The 23,498-nt window shown below is 46.9% G+C and overlaps 1 protein-coding gene and 1 long non-coding RNA gene across 2 annotated transcripts in view; one reads left to right on the plus strand and one right to left on the minus strand.

Annotated features, from left to right (window-relative positions):
- Positions 1–23,498, minus strand: part of LOC309338078 — a 102,117-nt gene that overhangs the window by 5,968 nt on the left and 72,651 nt on the right. The window lies entirely within an intron of this gene.
- Positions 649–23,498, plus strand: part of LOC309337893 (uncharacterized protein) — a 68,684-nt gene continuing 45,834 nt past the window's right edge. Inside the window, exon 1 of the mRNA XM_081854880.1 lies at positions 649–761. The gene's annotated coding sequence lies outside the window, so the exon portion shown is untranslated. The remainder of the gene's footprint in view (positions 762–23,498) is intronic.

The raw sequence follows: 23,498 nt of genomic DNA on the forward strand, positions 1-23,498 counted from the left end.
CACCGTGGGCCAGCAGGGGAATACTGTAGATAGTTTTCACTCAGGTCCACATATGCAAATAAGGGATTGAAAGTGACGTTCAGTGATTGGCTAGTTACAGAAAGTGGTTACTGTTGTGTTGTAGTGGAGCTCTATATAAGCAGGCTGGCTGAACTCTTCAGTTCAGTTCTGTTCTGGCCTGTGAATAAACAAGAGCTGTCTGAAGAATCGCTGTGTCCTCTGATATGTTCACCCACAACTTAACACTTCCAGCTCCACAGTTCTGCGATTCTGTGAGTCTTGTGGCACCTTAAAGGCATGATGGTGGCACGGGTTTTCATGGAGCAGGAAAGAATCTGCAGAGCCTGCCAACCAGACAACGCTGGGCTTGATGGGCAGAGTACAGAGATTTCAAATATCTCTCCTCAGTGAACTCAAGTAAATTGCCCTGAGCCGGCAACTTATTTCTGTCTCAAGAGAGAGAGAGAGAGTTAAATATTCTGTTGCAAATCTTTGATAACATTGCAAGCGAGCCATCTGATTTGCATCACTTTCAATGAGGCCTGTAAAACTTTTACCTCTGTGAAGGACATCACACCCCCATCTAGTGCAGGCAGGAGAAGATATTCTACACAGACACACACGGCAACGCTTGTGGTTTTAATATTAGCGTAGGGGCTTTCTAGGAACAAGAAAGGAAGTGTGCAGAACTCCGTGAGGGAAATAAAGGCAGAACCATCTTGGCACTGGCTGGAAGATGCTACCCCAAGAGACCCCAAGAGGTAAGACTGCAGCTTTGGCCCTGAGCTTGCTGGGGCTATGAGAGGAGCAATGAGAGTCGCCCTTGGGGTACAATGTTCTGCCCCCCTCCACTGAAGACTCCAGATGTAACTATGCATACAATAAACCATATTTCTAAGACACTAGCCTCCACTGTGCCTCCATTTCCTCAACAGAAACACAACTCCAGATGAACGCCTGGAAGAATAATATTTATTATTATTATTACTTGTACCCTACCCATCGGACTGATGGGACGCGGGTGGCGCTGTGAGTTAAACCACAGAGCCTAGAGCTTGCCGATCAGAAGGTGGGCGGTTCAAATCCCCGCGACGGTGTGAGCTCCCGTTGCTCAGTCCCTGCTCCTGCCAACCTAGCAGTTCGAGAGCATGCCAGTGTAAGTAGATAAATCGGTAACGCTCCGGCGGGAAGGTAAATGGCGTTTCCGTGCGCTGCTCTGGTTCGCCGGAAGCGGCTTAGTCATGCTGGCCACATGACCCGGAAGCTGTATGCCGGCTCCCTCGGCCAATAAAGCGAGATGAGCGCCGCAACCCCAGAGTCGGCCATGACTGGACCTAATGGTCAGGGGTCCCTTTACCCTTACCCTACCCATCGGACTGAGATGCTCCAGCCTTTCTGGGTGGAACCCTCTGGAATCTTCCTAGCACACAGCAGAGATTTGGGGTGCTGCGCAACCTTCATAACAATACTTTGCTTTCAGTCTTGTCTCCCAGCCGAGAGTGGTTCTGTTGGTGGTGTTGCAGGGTGAGCAATATTGGCAAGGCTTTTATGGGAGCGGGTGGTGCTGTGGTTTAAACCACTGAGACTCTTGGGCTTGCCAATTAAAAGGTCAGCGGTTCAAATCCCCAAGACAGGGTAAGCTCCCATTGCTCTGGCCCAGCTCCTGCCAACCTAGCAGTTCAAAAGCACACTGGTGCAAGTAGATAAATAGGTACCACTGCGACGGGAAGGTAAACGGCACTTCCGTGCACTGCTCTGGTTTCTGTCACGGTGTTCCGTTGCGCCAGAAGCGGTTTAGTCCTGCTGGCCACATGACCTGGAAAGCTTTCTGTGTACAAACGCTGGCTCCCTCGGCCTGAAGTGAGATGAGTGCTGCAACCCCACAGTCGCCATTGACTGGACTTAACCGTCTAGGGGTCCTTTGCCTCTTTTCCCCCTTCTGTGTGTGCATTGATCCTCATTTGCTTGCGGGGAGATTAGATGACGCTGGCCATTTAATGAGAATTCGTTCTGATTCATTTGTGGGGAAGTCAGACGATGCTACATCAAGGCTAGTGATACTTGACATATCACCCAGGGGTTCTTTACCTAATAGTAGTAGTAGTAGTAGTAGTAATAATAATAATAATAATAATAATAATAATAATAATAATATTTATACCCCACCCATCTGGCTGGGTTTCCCCAGCCACTCTGGGCGGCTCCCAACAGAATATGAAAAACACGATAAAACCTCAAATATTAAAAACTCCCCTAACTTCTGAAGAAGTGTGCATGCACACGAAAGCTCATACCAAGAACTGACTTAGTTGGTCTTTAAGGTGCTACTGGAAGGAAATTTTTTTGTTTTGACTATGGCAGACCAACACGGCTACCTATCTGTAACTCTATCTCTAACTTACCTATTGGCAAGGTTCAATAGCAAGCGAAAGGAACAGCATTTGAAACGCACACCATGTCTTGGGTCCCCCTCCGACCTGCATCACATCCAGTTCCTGCTCTGTCCCTTTCGTCCCTTTCTGCCTTTGAAAAAACCTTCATTAGAGAAACCTGTTCTAAAATACTTAGACCCTCCCAGCGCTAGGACATTGGAGATTGATTAGGCCCTGGAAGGTATCCAAGATAACACTTTGAGAGAAATTAAAAACACCTCCTTGCCTACAGATCCTGTGAAACGCCATGTACCTGAAAGGCAGGAGTCTTAACTTTTGGAAGTGGTTTCAATAACACAACACCTCTTCTCTTTCTCTCTTTCTCCCTCTCCCCCTCTCCTCCTGCCCCCCTTTTCTTGCCCTCTACCTGGAGATACATTTGAATACGAGCCAGCTTGTTTTGACCGCAGCGTGCAGAAGGCTTGCCTCTGTAACTCAGCCCTGCTCCAAAACAGCTGCTAGTAAATCTCAGGACTTTGCAGAAGTTAAAATGTTAATTCGTAAACTGGGTTAGAAACAACTTAATGCACCCATCATGATCCCATGGAAAGACTTTCAAGGAGGGATATGTAGAAAATGTAACTTGAAAAAGAAGAAGACATTGCACATATTTTTCTAAACCATGAAATCTTTAAGAAAAATGTGTTTTAAAAAAAGGAGGGTTGGCAGGAGGGCTTCGGTTCAGAGTACTTTTTAATGTGAATCTACAGCGAGGGTCAAATTGCTCCGGGATTCTTTATGGGATCTGTAAGATAAATAAATAAATTTATGGCGCTTGGAAACCTTCTCAGGACTGCAGAGACAAAGGACTTCTGCATCCCTGACCGTTCTGACAGGCCTTCGGTAAAATGACTTCTGATTGGCCAGCTGCACTAGGCATTGGGCATTGCTGAGAGAGGGAGACAATCTTGCCTTTAATGGGAGAAGCAGCAGCAGGGTGAAGGAAAGAAAAAAAACAATGTCAGTGTCAACTCTAAGATGAAGTGATGGAAGTGGGAAGAGAAAGTATTTATTAGCACCTACCGGCACCTGCCAAATGCTGGCCAGAGTGGTGCATTCTTTGGTTATCTCCCGCTTGGAGTACTGCAATGTGCTCTGTGTGGGGCTACCTTTGAAGGTGACCCGGAAACTACAACTAAATGCGGCAGCTAGACTGGTGACTGGGAGTGGCCGCTGAAACCACATAACACCAGTCTTGAAAGACCTACATTGGCTCCCAGTATATTTCCAAGCACAATTCAAAGTGTTGGTGCTGACCTTGAAAGCCCTAAACGGCCTCAAAGGCCCAGCATACCTGAAGGAGCATCTCCACCCCAATCATTCTGCCCAGACGCCGAGGTACAGTGCCGAGGGCCTTCTGGCAGTTCCCTCACTGCGAGAAGTCAAGTTACAGGGAAGCAGGCAGAGGGCCTTCTTGGTAGTGGCGCCCACCCTGTGGAACGCCCTCCCACCAGATGTCAAAGAGATAAACAACTACCAGACTTTTAGAAGACATCTGAAGGCAGCCCTGTTTAGGGAAACTTTTAATGTTTAACAGACTATTGTATTTTAATATTTTGTTGGAAGTCGCCCAGAGTGGTTGTCCAAAACGTCATTAGAGGGCATCAGATAGGGGAAAGTTGGCTTTCTGGTATCTCAGCCAGGCTCATCCTTGTTTTTTTGGGCCTCGGGTCTTTAGCTGAGCTAGTATTTCACAGCTCCTGAGTTCATAACCCCAAAGCCACCGACCAGCCCTTTCCCTATCTGGTTTCATCTCTCCAAAAGCCTCCCTGGTCGTGCATAGTTTCTCGCTGAGCTGTGCTGGAACGACTCTCTCCAGCCATTAAATCCCACTCACGTCACTTTCTCCCACATCCACCCCCCCCTTCTCTCTGGGGCTCGTGCAGAAGAATCCTCTGGCAAGGCTGCCTTCTGCACCTGCTACTCCTTCGAACCCCTTTCTTCTGCCTCGGAAACTTCTGGCTGCGATGAATGGACTTTGCAGCGATTCACGGTGCAAGGAGACACTGTAGGCAGCGGGGAAAGAATATGAAATTGGGGCAGCTTGTTTCCCCCCTTCCCCTATTAAAGGTAAAGAGACCCCTGACCATTAGGTCCAGTCGTGGACAACTCTGGGGTTGCGGCACTCATCTCACTTTATTGGCCGAGGGAGCCGGCGTACAGCTTCCGGGTCATGTGGCCAGCATGACTAAGCCGCTTCTGGCGAACCAGAGCAGTGCACGGAAATGCCGTTTACCTTCTCGCTGGAGCAGTACCTATTTATCTACTTGCACTTTGACGTGCTTTCGAACTGCTAGGTGGGCAGGAGCTGAGACGGAAGAATGGGAGCTTACCCCGTCGCGGGGATTCAAACTGCTGACCTTCTGATCAGCAAGCCCTAGGCTCTGTGGTTTAATCCACAGTGCCACCCGCGTCCCACAGCGCCACCAGCTTTGTGCTTTATGTAAGCTGAAATCCACAGATGAAACGAAGAGCAAACCGCGCGATGCATCAATGATGAAATGAAACCCGTGCTGCGGAAGGAGGGCTGATGCAGCACAGTTAAGGGGGGGAAATGCGTCAGGAGAAGAAGCTCAGTGGTTGGAGACAGGCCAACAAGGATGTGGACGCCAATATCTGCCCAAAATGAAGCTGAGGGACCCTAGGCCTGCACTTCGACACAAAGGAGGGGTTAGCTGGGTCTCTTGCTTTTACTTTAACCGATGAGCTCAATAGGAATCTGAGAATTGTAGAGGTGGAAGGGGTCCCTGAGGGTCATCTAGTTCAACCCCCTGGAATGCAGGAATCTCAGCTAAATAATCTATGGCAGGTGGCCACCCAATCTCTGCTTAAAAGTCTCCAGTGAAGGCGAGACTTCTACGTTCCGAAGGAGTCCATTCCACTGTCAAACAGCTCTTACCATCAGAAAGTTCTTCCTGATGTTTAGTCAGAATCTCCTTCCTTGAAGCTTGAAGCTATGGGTTCGAGTCCCACCCTCCAGAGCAGGAGAAAACAAACTTGTTCCATCCTCCATGTGAAAGCCCTTAAGATATTTGAAGATGACTCTCCTATCTCCCTTCAGTCTCCTTTTTTTCCGGGCTTAACATCCCCAACTCCTTCCATTTGTTGTTGTTTAGTCATGTCCACTTCTTCGTGGCCCCATGGACCAGAGCACGTCAGGCACTCCTGTCTTCCACTGCCTCCCACAGTTTGGTCAAACTCATGTTTGTAGCTTCGAGAACACTGTCCCACCATCTCGTCCTCTGTCGACTCCTTCTCCTTGTGCCCTCCATCCTTCCCAACATCAGGGTCTTTTCTAGGGAGTCTTCTCTTCTCATGAGGTGGCCAAAGTCTTGGAGCCTCAGCTTCAGGATCTGTCCTTCCAGTGAGCACTCCGGACTGATTTCCTTCAGAATGGATCGGGTTGATCTTCTTGCAGTCCACGGGACTCTCAAGAGTCTCCTCCAGCACCAGAATTCAAAAGCATCCCATGTTCGGCGATCAGCCTTCTTTATGGTCCAGCTCTCACTTCCATACATCACTACTCCTTCCATATTCCTTCCATTCTTTATTTTATTTGAAGCATGTATAAACCACCCAACACTTGCAAACATAATGTCAGTGTGCAAAAAAGAGAAACAAATTCAGCGTACCAAGTTAAAAACTTGAGAATACATTACATCAATCTGTTAAACCAACAGTGGGGTCACACAAACGGGTGTGTAATGCCTATTTCTGCCTCTAGCACCCCCCCCAAAAAACCAACTACCTCCCTTTTCCATCTGGTGCATTTTCACCATGACAAAGTTCCCTTCCTATTTTCACTGTTTGCTGCTGCTCACTTTTTCTGGGACCCCAATAAATGGGGGTCGGAGGCGCATCCTTCAAAGGACATTCTCTGGGAGCCTTGTAGAGACATCCCCTATGCCGCCTCTAGAGGGAGCTGCAGCTGCAGCCCTTGGATTGAGCGGAAATAAGCAGCCGAAATCTGAACATGATTTGTGTAGCACTGAGATACTGCCTTGCAATATATATGTATATAAACTACGCTTGCCATATTTCAAACAGTGAAAATCCAGATAGAAGTTGTTCGCCCAGACACTGCTTCCGACTGCGGTATTCCGGATATGTCCGGTAAATTCTGGACATATGGCAACCCTAAACTGTGCCAAAATTAGGGGTGGGTGAATCTGTCAATTTCAATTTCTCTGTTTCTCATTTTCCCAGGCTTAAATTCAGTTCTCCACATTTCTTCATCGGATTAAGATTTAAAAAATTTTTTTTTTAAAATGTCTGCATAAAAAATTCATTAATGACTGCCTTTTAGGTCTCTAGCTTTGCCATAGACTGAGTCACATTTTCCCAAGCAACTTCCCTTGATATAATGTGTTTTTGTTTATTATTTTCATGAATATGTGCATTTTTTTGTGTGTGTGCCAACACTCTGGCAGCTGCTAACAGATAAATTATCACATCAGCAGATTCCAGGCAGGCCCTCAAAACTCAAAAGCCCCACCCTGTAAGGACAGCGGTTTTTGACTGTATTTCTGACACTCCCAGGAAGTGGGAGTAAATACCGGTTAAAACCCAGGAAAGTTGGGGGTAACTGTTTTTTCTTAGAGGCCGCCAATGCCTGTTTTTTCAAAAAATAAAAAATGTGAGCAGCTTGTTAACTGACCATTATAAGAATCTTGTAACATTAAGAACTGGGTGCCTGAGTTTGCTTGCTTTCCTCCTCCCTGCCCATCGCTTTTTTCTTTTTGTGCTGTGTCTGTTTAGATCTTAAGCTTAAAGGCAGGAATTATGTTTTCTCGGTAAGCCACTCTGGAAGCCGTTCCAGCTGAGGAGCGGAGGTAGAAATGCTTTGACTGGCTAAACAAACAAAACTGCAGGACCCACGTGACGTTGGGATTTATTTTTGGGGCCTGCCTATAAATAGGCGAGCTGCCTTCTGTGGTTAAGCGGTTAACTGAATACTCTCAGTCACGCCACTTGTGCAAACTCTGACCTCCTTTGCAGTCCAGCAGTGACAGATACGGTATACTGCTTTGTTCAAGACAAACAAGAACTCCCAACGCCACCGCTTCCAAGGGATCGTGCCTTGCCAGCTGAATAAACCTCGTATAAACCTGCAGTCATGTTTCCCAACTTCATAGGGCTTGTTCCAGGCTTGTGGCATACACTCCTAATATATCCTGAAAGCTTTGGCCCAAAGGATGCAGGCAGAACCCAGCTCATCTTCTTTGTTGATTCCTGAACTTCCTTCTGCCACAGAATGCAAAGCTGTGTCCACGTGGCTGGCAGGCGTCTGCTGTCCTCGCAGGCAAGGGCCTGAGCATGCATCAATTTATTTGTACGCCGCTTTTCCATAGTTAAAACCATGCTCAAGGTGGCTTACAGCATAAAAAGATTACATAATTCATCTTCTTCTTTGGAGATCACTTGTAGCTGAATAAAATTGTCTTCCTTGAACACGGTCTTAACGGTGAGTCCGTAAGTGACTGTGGAGGCCAATTCTGGATCCACTCGTCCTTCCACAGTGGGGACATAGGTTTCCGGGTGGGAGTTGATCACAGCGAGGGTTTGCCAAGCGTGCCTTCCTCTTAGCATGTTTCTCCCTTTCGTCCCGAGTTCGAGCGTCTTCAAAGCCCAGGACACCTTTGGTAAAGGCTGTTCTCCAATTAGAGCATTTGCAGACCAGTGTTTCCCAGTTGAAATATACTCGGATTTCATGCTCTTTATTCAGCTCATAGTAGTGAGGAATGGAAGTTCCCCTGAGATGTCTGTTTTATATACATTATTTACACAATAGGCCCCACGTGATTGGCTAATTCCGGGATTCTCCTGTAGGCCAATCAGGTTGCGGATTCACTTCCACCTGGAGTTGGATTGGGTGGCTCCTGTGGACCAATCAGACTGCTGCATTCTGGATCCTTTTGTTCTAGGACCAATCAGACTGCTGCATTCTGAATCCTATTGTTCTAGGACCAATCAGACAGCTGCAATTTGGATCCTATTCAACTCAGTACATAACACCAGTTATCAGTGTTTATGTTACATTTTTAAAATTTGCCTTAAGAGCATCTTTAAACCTCTGTTGTATTTCGCTTTCCATTCTTAAGTTGGGAATAGAATAGTTGCTTTGGAAGACGATCATCAGGCATCTGAACAACATGACCAGTCCAACGAAGTTGATGTCGAAGAATCATTGCTTCAACACTAGTGATCTTTGCTTCTTCCAGTACACTGGCATTAGTTCGCTTGTCTTCCCAAGTGATAAGTAAAATTTTGGGGAGACACCATTGATGGGTGACCCTGCTGGGAGTACAAGACTCCCGACGGCTTCGCTCACAAGGATCATAGGAATGTGCAAGCCCACTCACCACAACAAGGTGATGATCCCATGAGTGAGATCACATAATTACAAATATATCAAAAGTATATTTCCTTAACTTTTAGACTGTAAGCTGTGTGGACCAAGTGTTGGTGCTTGGGAAATATAGTGCAGCTGTGTTCAGGTAGAAATAGCCTGGCAAGATTGCTGGTTGGAAGGATAAAGAAAACTTAAGGTTTATTACACATGGCAAACAAAGCCATTCTAAGGGCAGGTTCTACATGTGCCCAAGATGGAGTCAATAAGTTGGCCCCAGCGCAGGCTAGCTCATAATGACTGAACTTGGAAAAGAAGCAGGAAGGAAGTAAAGTCTGGAAGGATTTTCCAACAACTCAGTGGTTTTCTGGTTCTGGTGGGTTATTGCAAACTTTGCTTCACTCCCAACAGTGGGGACCTCACTTTAATTTATTTATAGGAAACATTTATATCCACCTTTTGCTAAAAACTGCCAGGTGGCTAGGCTAGTCAAACAGGAGATATACCAATAAAATGTAGGAGCAGGATAATCTCTTTTTCTTTTAGCTGTGTAAATTACCGTATTTTTCGCTCTATAACACGCACCTGACCATAACACGCACATCGTTTTTAGAGGAGGAAAACAAGGGAAAAAACATTCTGAATGAAACAGTGGATGTATCATTTTTGGGCTTCATGCTGTGGCCACAGACATGTGATCTGATGGTGAATTTGGGGTGACCCAATGCAAAAATCCTGAGAATTCCTGTGGATCCATGCTTTGTAACCACGTTTTTGCACCATTGCAGCCCCAGGCAACAGTGGGTGCGTGATTTTTTTGGTGCAGGCTGTAGCCATGGACATGCTATGTGATCGGATGGTGAATTTGGGGTGACCCAATGCAAAGATCCTGAGAATCCCTGTGGATCCATGCTTTGTAACCACGTTTTTGCACCACTGCAGCCCCAGGCAACAGTGGGTGCGTGATTTTTTTGGTGCAGGCTGTAGCCATGGACATGCTATGTGATCTGATGGTGAATTTGGGGTGACCCAATGCAAAGATCCTGAGGATCCCTGTGGATCCATGCTTTGTAACCACGTTTTTGCACCATTGCAGCCCCAGGCAACAGTGGGTGCGTGATTTTTTTGTTGCAGGCTGTAGCCATGGACATGCTATGTGATCTGATGGTGAATTTGGGGTGCCACAATGCAAAGATCCTGAGAATCCCTGTGGATCCATGCTTTGTAACCACGTTTTTGCACCATTGCAGCCCCAGGCAACAGTGGGTGCGTGATTTTTTTGTTGCAGGCTGTAGCCATGGACATGCTATGTGATCTGATGGTGAATTTGGGGTGACCCAATGCAAAGATCCTGAGGATCCATGTGGATCCATGCTTTGTAACCACATTTTAAGTGGGGAGCGAAGGAAAAACAAAGAAGGGACATGAGAGGGGTGTGCAGAGAAGCAGCTGGCTAAGAATGCAGGAGAGGGATTTAACGGGAGGGAGGAAAGAAAGGCAAAAGTTTTCCCCCACCCAAGCCAGCCATCTCTCTCTCTCTCTCTCTCTCTCTCCCTCCCTCCCTCCCCCCTCTCTCTCCTTCCCCCTCCCCCCCTCTCTCTCCCTTCCCCCCTCTCTCTCCTTCTCCCCCAGCAGCACAGAGAGGAATTCCCCTCTGCTTGCCTGGAAGGGAGGGGCTTTCCCTGCTCTTTGTTCCGTTTCAGCAAACACAGCAACGAAACAGAGGAGGGTGGGCAGTAAGACCCTGAGGCAGAATGCAGGAAAGCAGCCGCTTCCTCTTTTCAGGTTTCGCTTCTCCGTGCAGCGCAGCGATTTGATTTTTTGCCTGATTTTTGCCTGGTTTTTCGGCTCCAGGGACCACACATTCGCTCTATAACACGCACAGACATTTCCCCTTCCTTTTTAGGAGAAAAAATCTGCGTGTTATAGAGGGAAAAATATGGTATCCTATAAAGTGTCATGTTCACTGGTAGGGTAAGCTGAATCAATTTGTTTTTTAAAAACAGTGCTGAGCCCTTGTGTTACAGTTCACAATAAAAACCCTTTCTCAGATCACTCATGGCACTGTTTGTAACTACTGTAAATCCTGATTATCTGAGAAGGAATAAATAACACCAGAAGGATGCCAAGAGTATTGTGGTTACAGTCAAAATATTTTCATGAGGAGCACTGGACGAGTTTTGCTTTTGGGATCTCATGAGAGTCTCTAGTTTGGCAATGCTTGGGGTGTCATTAACTTTGTCTGCTGCCAGCGCTTGCAGAGTTTATCATTAATTATTATGCTCATTATTAACTGCACTTCTAGCTCCTCCTTGGAGAATTCTGAACGTGGAAAAACACACAGAAATGCATTCCTTCTGGAACTAGATTTCCAATTTGGGGAGGGGGAGGATGGACAGGGGAAAGACGTGGTCAGCAGAAGCCAAAGATGTCCAGATGTGTAATTTCCTTGCGTGTTTGCTGTTAAAATGTCCACCAGCCAACTCCGTCAAATGTGCCAGCAATGTCACGTGACCTACAAGCTTCCCACAGGCATCTGGTCGGCAACTGCGAGAACAGATTGCTGCAGGAGATGGGCCTTTGGTCGGATCCAGCACTTTGCCTCTTCTTAAGTTCTCAGGTTATGACAGTTTTAAAAAATGGCGATTGGAGAGACGACTGTTTTTGTCGAAGGCCACACAGAGAGGGACCTGGCTGAGTACAGGTTCAGATTCAGGCCCAGCAGTTCAAATCTAACGTTTTGGCTGTTAGCCTGTGTTGGTTTTCATGACAGCAGGACACATAGGTAAAGGGTAAAGGGACCCCTGACCATTAGGTCCAGTTGTGGCCGACTCTGGGGTTGCGGCGCTCATCTCACTTTATTGGCCGAGGGAGCCGGCGTACAGCTTCCGGGTCATGTGGCCAGCAGGACTAAGCTGCTTCTGGCGAACCAGAGCAGCGCACGGAAACACCATTTACCTTCCCGCTGGAGTGGTACCTATTTATCTACTTGCACTTTGACACGCTTTCGAACTGCTAGGTGGGCAGGAGCTGGGACCGAGCAACGGGAGCTCACCCCGTTGCGGGGATTCGAACCGCCAACCTTCTGATTGGCAAGCCCTAGGCTCCGTGGTTTAGACCACAGCGCCCCCCGCATCACATACACACGCTCAAATGGTGCTTGCATCTGCAAGGACAAGATGCGTCCTCCTCCTGGCTCCTGCTGCCTGGTCCAAAACTGAAGATGCAGTGGGAGACCTTTTTGCTTCTTATAATTCTAGGAGTTGTAGCTTGTTAACAGGCGCTGAAAGTTTTTAGGAGACCCTCTTTCCTTCCACAGAGCTACAATTTCCCGAGGTCCTTGAGAAGGAGGGATTTCAATCTTTTGGGGATGTCTGGGAAATCCTATTCTGTGGTTTGCTTTTGCCTGATTTGTAGGATCACATCTGAACTTAATGAGCTGAGTTATGAACATGCCCTTTGCCCGTCCATACAGACCCTTCATTCGCCACCCCATATTTGTTCTGAGTCACAATTAAACTAGGAATTGTTGATTCAAGTAGGTAGCCGTGTTGGTCTGACGCAGTCAATAATAATAATAATAATAATAATAATAATAATAATAATAATTGTCCAGTAGCACCTTAGAGACCAACTAAGTTTGTTCTGGGTATAAGCTTTTGTGTGCATGTACAGGATCAGGTTTAAGGTGCTGGTTTTAACCTTCAAAGCCCTATACGGCCTAGGGCCCTCGTACCTACGGGACCGCCTCTCCTGGTATGTCCCACAGAGGACCTTACGGTCTTCAAACAAAAACATCTTGGAGGTTCCGGGCCACAGGGAGGTTAGGCTGGCCTCAACCAGAGCCAGGGCTTTTTCGGCTGTGGCCCCGATCTGGTGGAACGCTCTGCCACAAGAGACTAGGGCCCTGCAGGACCTTACATCTTTCCACAGGGCCTGCAAGACAGAGCTGTTCCAGCAGGCCTTTGGCCAAGGCACAGCCTGACCCCCTCTCTCCTTTGGTACTCCTCACAGAACTCTAGCCCAATGGTTGCCATTAATCTGATTTTGAACGATTTTAGAATGAACTGATTTTAGAATGCTGTGTTACTTTTACTGTTATTAGCCGCTCTGAGCCCAGCTTCGGCTGGGAGGGTGGGATATAAATAAAATTGTATTATTATTATTAATTATTATACCCAGAACAAACTTAGTTGGTCTCTAAGGTGCTACTGGACAATTTCTTTCTTTCTTTCTTTCTTTCTTTCTTTCTTTCTTTGTAAGCATTTACCTGCAAATGGCACAAAGAAGAAGGCAATTTTATCATTCATTTTTTAATTTCACTTTAAAAGAGGCTGCCTGCTTCAACGTAAAGTCTCACCCACCCATGCAGGATACTTTATATTGCTGGTAAGACTTTTAATGTAATTTGGCGTCTTTCATCTAGCTAGAAGGCTGATCGTTTTAAATTTCCGCCTCCACTCTGGGCACTGTTAGTCGGGAAACGGAGAAAACCTTTGAGAGGGTGGAGGTGGCGATGAGGCGAAGAGTCGAGACCCCAGCTGCTCCTTTGAGCAGTGGCGTAGCGTGGGACGTGCAGGGGGGGCCCGGCCGCACCGGGCGCAACATCTGGGGGGGGGCGCGCTCTCGCCGCCTCCGGAGTCGCCGAAGAGCCTCGGGCGCAGGCTGTAGCAGAGCCCCATGTCTCGCGGAACCGACGAACTGTGCGCGCGTTCGGGCTGAAGGCGTCTGGCAGGCAGCGGCTCTCAGCGCTCGCTGCGGTCCCCACGCGTCAGGGCCGCGGAGGGCGCGCCAGGCAGCCCCTCCTCAGAGCCCCCCCCCCCGCCGCCGCCGCCGCTGCTGCTGCAGCTGCTGGGCCATGTTGCATTTTCCTCGCCTCTCTGCCCTCCTCCTCCTCCGGGCAAGCGGCATCGTTTGGGCGGCAGCGCCAGTGGCAACTCACCTCAGATCACCTGACACGGACCCGCCGCCACTGCCGTGGCTACCTTACCGTAAATACCCCAGCCCAGGCAGCAGCAAGAAGAAGCTGGCAGCGGCGGCAGGTTAGGGGTTAGGGGTGCAAATTACTTGCCTTGCCCCGGGTTAGGGGGCGCAAATTACTTGCCTTGCCCCGGGTGCTGACAACCCACGCTACGCCACTGCCTTTGAGACAACCTAAATCAGATAGCGTGTGCAGCGTTAAAGCACATCCTGTACGAATGAACCGTGGAGAAGGTTTTGCATGGCCTCTCTTGAGTAATTGCATGAAATATCTAATTGCGCAGAGTCTCTAATTGCGCAGGGTGTCTAATTTAGTAGGTACTCTTCTGAAAGAGCCTCACTTTCCCTTCTGCAGGGAAAGTTGCAGGCAAGAGCATTTGGGACGGGCAAATGGCCCCCGCCTCTTCCTTCGCTGTTTCTTGGCTCTGCGGCGCATTAGCACATCTGGAAATACTTCCTTGCCTCTTCAGCTGTGAGTGGAACTGAGCAAATCTGTTTCAGATGCTCTATGGAGACAGCAGTCACCATTTCACTCCCTCCCTCTCTCAGAGAGCAGGGTTGGCTGCAGTAAAAAACGAACTTTCATCACTGTGTGGAGAAAAAATGGGAGGCCTTTCCTAAGCTCTGAGACCAAGAAAAAGTCCAGCTTGTTCCTTCTCCTTCGTTGTGGGGCTCCAACACTAGAGTAGCCTTGCAGGGCACCATGGCTTCACAAGCACAGGCCAAGGGTGCTTCAATTGCCCCAGATTCTTTGTCTGAAGCTTTTTGCACAGGGCCAGAAGAAGGCAGCAGGGAGATGCTGGAAGAGAAGGGGCCAAATGGAGAAAGCAGAATGCGGAAAATAAAAGGGACCTGTCGATTCAAACCTATCTAACCTGATTTTGCTGCTTTATTGCTCTGTTTCCACACCCTGTATGAAACCACAACAACATCACAGCCAAGGTCCTTATGTCAGATGTGATTTTATGGTAGCACAACTGGTTTGACCACAATTGGTGCCGCACTGCAGGGGGCACCATAATAATAATAATAATAACAATATAGTGGTACCTCGGGTTACATACGCTTCAGGTTATACACTCCGCTAACCCAGAAATACTGTTTCAGGTTAAGAACTTTGCTAAGGATAATAACAGAAAACGTGCTCTGGCGGCGCGGCAGCAGCAGGAGGCCCCATTAGCTAAAGTGGTGCTTCAGGTTAAGAACAGTTTCAGGTTAAGAACGGACCTCTGGAACGAATTAAGTACTTAACCTGAGGTACCACTGTAGTAGTAGTAGTAATAACAATAATAAGTTTATTTATTTATTTATACCCCGCCCATCTGGCTGAGTCTCCCCAGTCACTCTGGGCGGCTTCCAATTGAGTGTTAAAAACAATACAGCATTAAATATTAAAAACTTCCCTAAACAGGGCTGCCTTCAGATGTCTTTTAAAAATAAGATAGCTGCTTATTTCCTTCACATCTGAAGGGAGGGCGTTCCACAGGGCGGCCGCCACCACCGAGAAGGCCCTCTGTCTGGTTCCCTGTAACCTCACTTCTCGCAATGAGGGAACCGCCAGAAGGCCCTCAGCTCTGGATCTCAGTGTCCAGGCTGGACAATGGGGGTGGAGACGCTCCTTCAGATATACTGGACTGAGGCCATTTAGGGCTTTCAAGGTCAGCACCAGCACTTTGAATTGTACTCGGAAACGTACTGGGAGCCAAGGCAGATCTCTGAGGACCGGTGTTATGTGGTCTCGGCGGCCGCTCCCAGTCACCAGTCTAGCTGCCGCATTCTGGATTAATTGCAGTTTCTTGGTCACCTTCAGAGGTAGCCCCACGTAGAACGCATTGCAGTAGTCCAAGCAATGCTGTAGAACGGAGAGCAAGATGCAAGGGGCTGCCAGATTTTAGTGTTGCACAGGGCACCACTAATATTTGAATGCCCAAGTCAGGCTACAGATGCAGAATGCCAAAGGTGTAGGTAGAGAGTTCAAGAACAGTATCAAAAATCCAGTTCTGGGCACCACAATTTAAGAAGGACATTGACAAGCTGAAATGTGTGCAGAGGAGGGCAATCAAGATGATCAAGGGTCTGAAAACTAAGCCATATGAGGAACAGTTGAAGGAGCTGGGTATGTTTAGCCCATGAAAGAGGAGACCGAGAGGATATATGAGAGCCATCTTCAGATATCTTGAGGGCTTTCACTTGGAAGATGGAGCATACTTGTTTTCTCCTGATGGTAGGACCTGAACCAGTGGCTTCAAGTTACCAGAAAGGAGATTCCATCTAAAGACCAGGAAGAACTTTCTGACTAGAAGAGCTGTTCAACAGTTGAATGGTCTCCGTCGGGAAGTGGTGGACTTTCCTTTCTTGGAGGTTTTCAAGCAAAGGTTGGATGGCCATCTGTCATGGATGCTTCAGCTGAGATTCCTGCATTGCAGGGGGTTGGAATAGATGACCCCCCGGTGTCCCTTCCAACTCTATGATCCTATGAAGTTGTGCTGCAGCTGCCTTAAGTTGAGCGGGAACACCTGGAGGCCCTGAAGAATGTCTGTCCTGTGACATTTTTTCTGAATGAAGAGAGGAAGAAGCAACAGCGAATTGTCACTGCAACAACTGACGAGAGTGAGTGTGATGGCCTGGGACTCGGGCTCGGACTCGGAGCCAAAAGAGTCTTAGTCCTTTGCCTCAGGCATCATCTGAACCAAGTCTGGGGGCCTGATCCTGAAGAGTCCCAGTCTGCACAGGTTCCCACCAGCTGGGCCGAGTCAGGGGCCTGAGTCTGCCCTGGCTCCAGATGTGAGGATTCCCTCGTTGCCTCCAGCTGGGCCATCACTTACAGCTGCTCCACTACCGGTTGGGTCAGGGGAGGCTGAGGCGGCCTCTGGGTCTAGTCACCCACCGACGTCTCCTGAGCTGCAGAGAAGGAGAGACCTGAGTACTCGCAGGAGGAATGCTCACCTTTGGGCAAGACAGGGAGGTGAGTCGCTGGGGGGTCAGGACCAGCCGCTACCCTGACAGAGACTGCTCAGAGATTGGGGTGGCACGTAGAAGTATGTTTCATGTTCAGTTTACTCTCTCTCTTTTCTTTAGCGTGGGGTGTCTGACAGGGAATTGGTGCTGCTGGAAAAATCTGCTTTCTAAAAACCCGGTCCAGAAGGCACCAGGTTATGAAATGGTGCTGCTAAGGATAGACATATTGAGGGACAAGCTCACAAACGAAAACCTTGCATAAATTTAAACCTGTAATGCAGTGCTTTAACTGCAACACAACTGGCCCCAAAGAGCAGTTGTGGTAACCTTGCAATCCTGTAATCCTGGCCCAGCTGACAAACACAAAAAACATCCCCGCTCCCAGGTCATTTCCTCCTTCCCATTTCCCATTTATCTTGTTCCTTTATCCTCCACCTTATCTGGATGTTGGGGGAATGATGACTGGATTTTTAACAATTCCACAAAGGCTCCCAACAAGAATGTGGTTTAATTATGAGATGCCTCCATAGTTTTGTAACTCCCAAAGGGATAATGTATCAAGTTCTTCTTCTAGTTTCGGTCATAATTCTTCTCCTTCTTTCCTATTATGACTTACTGCTACAGATTTGAAAAGTCTCATTTGGAACATTCCTGACCAGTGAAAAAGAAAACAGTTACAGAAAATGTTCGTGGACACCCACATCTCTTAGGGTCGTCTTCTTCTTTGGCGATCCCTCGTAGCCGAGTAAGATTGTATTCCATAAACACAGTATTAACAATGAGTCTGTAAGTGACTGTGGAGGCCAATTCTGGATCCACACATCCTTCCACAGTGGGGACATGGTTTCCGGGCGGGAGTTGATCATGGTGTGGATTTGCCAAGCATGTCTTCCTCTTAGCACGTTTCTCCCTTGCGTCCTGAGTTCGAGCGTCTTCAAAGCCCATGACACCTTTGGTGAAGGCTGTTCTCCAACTGGAGCGCTCGCAGGCCAGTGTTTCCCAGTTGTTGGTGTTTATACTACATTTTTTTAGATTTGCCTTGAGAGAGTCTTTGAACCTCTTTTGTTGACCACCAGCATTACACTTTCAATTTTTAAGTTTGGTATAGAGTAGTTGCTTTGGAAGACGATCATCAGGCATCCGCACAACATGACCAGTCCAACGAAGATGTTGAAGAATCATTGCTTCAACACTGGTGATCTTTGCTTCATCCAGTACACTGTTATTAGTTCGTCTGTCTTCCCAAGTGATGTGTAAGATTTTTCGAAGACATTGTTGATGGAATCTTTGAAGAAGTTGGAGATGGCGTTTGTAAGCTGACAGTATTTTGCAGCAGGAATTTGAGTACACACTGGAATTTGAGATTTGTGCAATCAAAGTGGATTAAAGCACTCTTATTTGATAATTTTATTGAATAGAATTTAAATACCGCTTGAGCGTAGAAAACCTCAAGGTGGTTTATGAAAAGAACAAGATACTGTTGCCCTAGTGCAACAAATCCACCAGAAAAAAAAGAATCAGACTTGTTGCAGTTTGGAAAGGTAATGGGGAAATTGCACTGAGAAGTGTGGAATGAGCGATTAGCCAGGAGACTTAGTTGCAAATCAGGGTTAATGCTTATTTTCATATAACCTCTCCATAAACAAATAAGAACAAATGCTCAGAAAATACTGGCTATAATCCAAGCTTTTTGCAAGCAAATCAGGACGGATGCTGAACAAACAGGTCACCTTTGGTTAGTGGGAAGCAGTAGGACGCACTCTTTACGCAATGTTCCCCCCAAAATAGGCTGTTTGAAGTTTGTCTGGCTCCTGTATAGTTCATAGACTGGGATGGGGGGGGGGAATTGCCTTTAGTTCCCATTTAATGGTGAACCTACCCAATTTGTACTTTGCAAAACAATATGCAAAACAAAGCACAGCTCACCTTCAAAATTCACACTTGTCTGAATCTTGCAGTGTGGTTCTCCAGACAAGTAAAAAATATAAAAATGCATATAGTGGGGTAAAGCGTGTGAGGGGGAAAATGCACATATTGGTGGAAATAGCATACAAATAGCATACATAATACTGGGGGAAATTGCTTTGCAAAAATGTATGTGTTAGGCAAAACCGCATATGAAATTGTACATTGTAGGAGGAATTCACACTAGGATGCTGGTTGGTTTTCTGAGGACATTAAAAAAGAAAAAGAAAAAGCCTGATGTAGAAATACGAACAACTGAATTTAAGGCTGGAAAAGTGAAGAAATGAAATTGTCAGATTCACCCATCCTTACTCAGACTGAGAGGTAAACTTGGAGCCATGACTTCTGTGTAGATTTTGAACCTCTGGAGCAGATTTCTCTGAAGAAATTAACCTCTGGCTTCTGCTTTAATGTTTCAAAATGAAATAAAATGTGATGTAGTTAGAGAATTAAATAAATGGCTAAGACTTGCTGTGGTGAGGAATAGGGCAGAAAATCTGAAGGTCTCTCTCTCTCACTTGCTATTTAATTAACTATCGTACAGTAATTTACTGCCCTTGACTACAGACCTAAATGATTTAGCTTGGGGTATTGTGGGTACATATTTCATCCTGTGGCGATGTCTGACTTAAAAAAAAAAGAGAGAGTTTAATGTGCCTTTAATTACAGAGCTCTAATGAGGTGACAATGAAATTATTAGTCTGTTTTTCACTTGCAGAGGGCTCTTAGGCTAAAGGTTTAGAAGAGCATTAAGCACCATCTTTTTGGCGAAGGGATTTCAACGCTGAACATTTTCACGCTTCGGGCTGCCATTGTGATTCAAAATGGTGGCTGGCGTCCCAACGTTGACAGAAGCTGCTGCCCTCACCTTGGGATCCCTCGTGTCTAATTTGAAATTGGCGCAGTTCAGACCATTCGCTCCAAAAATCAGCTGAAATCACGCCATGGTCACGTTTTGGACCACCATCTTGATTCAAAATGGCGGCCGGTGTCCCAACATCAACAGGAAACCTCAGGAACCCTCAAGCCCAGCTTGGCAATGATATCGCAAGAGAATGGACACCTGGAAAAACAACTTTCCAAAATATATAGTAGACGACAACTCCAAGTTTCACTAATGTGGAGTTGGATGTAGCAGACATACTCTTAGAATGAACAAAATATAACAAGGAAGTTGTTCTTAGCACCAGAGCTGAGCAGACCTTACACAAATCTGTGTAGCCCCCACCCCTGTAATCGTCAACACCAACTTCGTTGGACTGGTCATGTTGTGCGGATGCCTGATGATCATCTTCCAAAGCAACTACTCTATTCCAAACTTAAAAATGGAAAGCATAATGCTGGTGGTCAACGAAAAAGATTTAAAGACAAGGCAAATCTTGAAAAATGTAGTATAAACTGGGAAACACTGGTCTGTGAGTGCTCCAGTTGGAGAACAGCCTTTACCAAAGGTGTCATGGGCATTGAAGACACTCAAACTCAGGACGCAAGGGAGAAACGTGCTAAGAGGAAGGCACGCTTGGCAAATCCACACCGTGATCAACTCCCGCCCGGAAACCAATATCCCCACTGTGGAAGGACGTGTGGATCCAGAATTGGCCTCCACAGTCACTTACGGACTCATTGTTAAAACCGTGTTTATGGAAGACAATCTTACTCGGCTATATAATTTAGGGCTGGGGTGAGGAGATATCTGCAGTTGCTATTGCTAAATAATTGGGAATCACAGACCCTTGATAAACTCCTGTGAATCACCATTCTGCCAAGAAGCCCCAATTCTCCTTCTGCCCAGCCCTGATGTAGAGGGAAAAAATATTGGGGAGGGAGGGGGGACTCTGATTTCAGGCCATTTAGGCTTTTATAGGTTAAAAACAAGGGCCTTGGATTGTGCTTGGACTCTAACAGCAAGCTGAGACCTTTGGATATAGGGTGGTATAGAAATTAAATTAAATTAACAATGATAATATCAAGTCACTGTGATATACTGAGGCCTATTGGCTCCAGTCAAATGCTTGGCTTCCCAAACTGGTGCTGTTACATGTAATACCGTTTGCCTTCTGCATCTGTAAGAAATCGATTGTTTAACCTGGTGACTTTGGAACTGCCTGCCTCTTGACATTAGGCACTGGATTCTTTTCGGAGGCAGCTGAAAACATTTTCACTTATACAAGCTGAACCACATAGCTAGAATGCTGATGTGTTTTTATTTATTTATTTATAGCTGGTTTTAATTGCTTGAATATTTTAAGTAATTTTTACAGTTTTTTTTAAAAAGTGGTATATAAATTTTATGAAACAGATAAAAATAAATGAAAGGGGCAGGAGCTCCCTCCCCTGTCTCACTGGCAAGAGTTTCTTTCTCACCCCCCCCCCGGGGGATTCCTCATTCCGGTCTGACTTGGCCTGACAGTTTCATGGGTGTGGCAGCTGCGCATTCCTCCGAGAAATCAGCTTACATGCACATGGCAGTTCTCACCCCCTCGTGCCACGTTGCGAAGCAGACGTGAAACTGCTTGCTGTTTGCTTGGCTGTAGCTAAGCACCTAATTTCAACCCTACCTGCAAGCGTAGCAGAAGTGCAAATGGGTACCTGGAGTAACAGGCTCTCAGCATCACCGTGCAAATAAGTGCTTCCTTGACCTTTAAAGCCCTTCACGGCCTAGGACCCTTGTACCTACGGGGCTGCCTCTCCCGATATGCCCCACGGAGGACCTTAAGGTCCATAAATAGCAACACTCTAGAGGTCCCGGGCGTTTAGGAAGTCAGATTAGCCTCAACCAGAGGCAGGGCCTTTTCAACACTAGCCCCAACTTGGTGGAACGCTCTGTCTCATAGACCAGGGCCCTGCAGGATCTGATTTCTTCCCGCAGGGCTGGTAAAATAGAGTTGTTCCGCCTGACCTTTGGCTTGGAATCAACTTGATCCCCTTCCCCTCATTCCTTTTTCCTTTCTCCTTCTGTGTTGGAACCCCTATTTGGGGACTTCCCTGGCTTTTTTCTGGCCCACGTAGGACCAGTCTGGATAGTTAGCCTTGGTGAAGATTTGACGTTTTCATCAACAAAAAGTTTTTGATTTGAGTTCCTACTGAAATGAGGCTGCATTTTAATGTTGTACTAAATCTTGTTTTAAGGTTGTATTTTAATCAATTGTTTTTACCTGGTGTTAGCTGCCCTGAGCCCGGACTTGGCTGCGGAGGGCGGAGTATAAATAAAATTTGTTATTATTATTATTGTGCAATGGCTTTGAAGCTGGTTAAAGTGAGATCTGGACTGCCATCACATCAAAGCTCAATCAATTGCCTGGCATTCGACTAATTCGTCAAATCATTAATCTGTTGAATTTAAAGTTTGGGTTTTGGGAAACCAGGCATTATTAATCATATTTTATTCTGCATTTCCTCCAGGGGTGGTGTACATAGCTAAGGGCAGGTAAGTAGGCCTGCCATTAGCGACTGCAGAAATCTCAATTACCTGCCTTTGCAGAAAGGTGAAGAGGGAAGCTTTCCTGGCCAAACTTTGGTGCTGCGAGAAGCTGTGGCAGTGGGACCTCGGTTGTCGAATGTAATCCGTTCTGGAAGACCGTTTGACTTCTGAAATGTTCAACAACCGAGGCGCAATGGGTGGTCAGCAATTTCAGTGGAGAAAATAGAGAAATGCGCCTTGGAAGCCGTTCGACTTCCAAGGCGCGTTCGGAAACGGAAGCATTTGGTTCCAGGTTTCTAAATAAATAATTTTTTATTTATACCCCGCCCTTCCCGGTTCAGAAAACCAGGGTCAGGGCAGCTAACAACAAATTTAAAACACTTAATTGATGCAACAAAAAACCCAGCATAAAACACAGTATAAAATGTGAACAACAATAAATTCAGAATTCAAAAATCAATTTAGGGGGGAAATCCATCCAATAAACATTAGATGATCACCAGGACTAGCTGGCTAAGTTAGTCCTATTTGGGCCAGTGAAGAGACCAGGGGAGAATTAGCTGTGGGTTTCGGGTTCTGAATTGTTCGGCTTCCGAGATGCCCGATAACCGAGGTCCCACTGTTCCAGCACAGACGCCCTATCAGAAAAAGGTGGCAACTTCTTGCAATGCAGGGGGTTGGACTAAATGATTCTTGGGTTCTTCCAACTCTGCCATTCTACGATTCTATGATCTGTCGGCAGAGAGGATTTACAGTGGTGCCTCGCAAGATGAAAATAATCCGTTCCGCGAGTCTCTTCGCCTAGCGTTTTTTTCGTCTTGCGAAGCATCCCTATTAGCGGCTTAGCGGATTAGCGCTATTAGCGGCTTAGCGGCTTAGAAAAGGGGGGGGGAGCGAAAAAAATCGCAAGACTCGCAAGTCGTTTTCGTCTTGCGAAGCAAGCCCATAGGGAAATTCGTCTTGCGAAGCGCCTCGAAAAACCGAAAACCCTTTCGTCTAGCGGGTTTTTCGTCTTGCGAGGCGTTCGTCTTGCGGGGCACCACTGTATACAGAACTCCAAGGAAGGCATTGGAGCAGGTAGGTATGAGACAAGACTGACACTTCAAATTTTTTATTATTTTTTACTGATCCTGCTCCTAGCAGAAGGCCTGCCACTCAGTGGCGTAGTGTGGGGCGTGCAGGGGAGGCTAGCCGCACTGGGCGCAACATCTGGGGGTTAGGGTTAGGGGGCGCAAATCCACGGGTTAGGGGGCGCAAATTACTTGCCTTGCCCTGGGTCCTGACAACCCACGCTACGCCACTGCTGCCACTCACTGCATTTCTTGCAAGAGGCAAATACTGGCCTTGCCTCATGGCTGAATACCTGCGGCTGCTTGAAGAAAATGCACTTTTT

This window comes from Podarcis erhardii (genome assembly GCF_964252035.2).
Source record: "Podarcis erhardii genome assembly, chromosome: 3".
In the NCBI taxonomy this organism is placed as follows: Eukaryota; Metazoa; Chordata; class Lepidosauria; order Squamata; family Lacertidae; genus Podarcis; species Podarcis erhardii.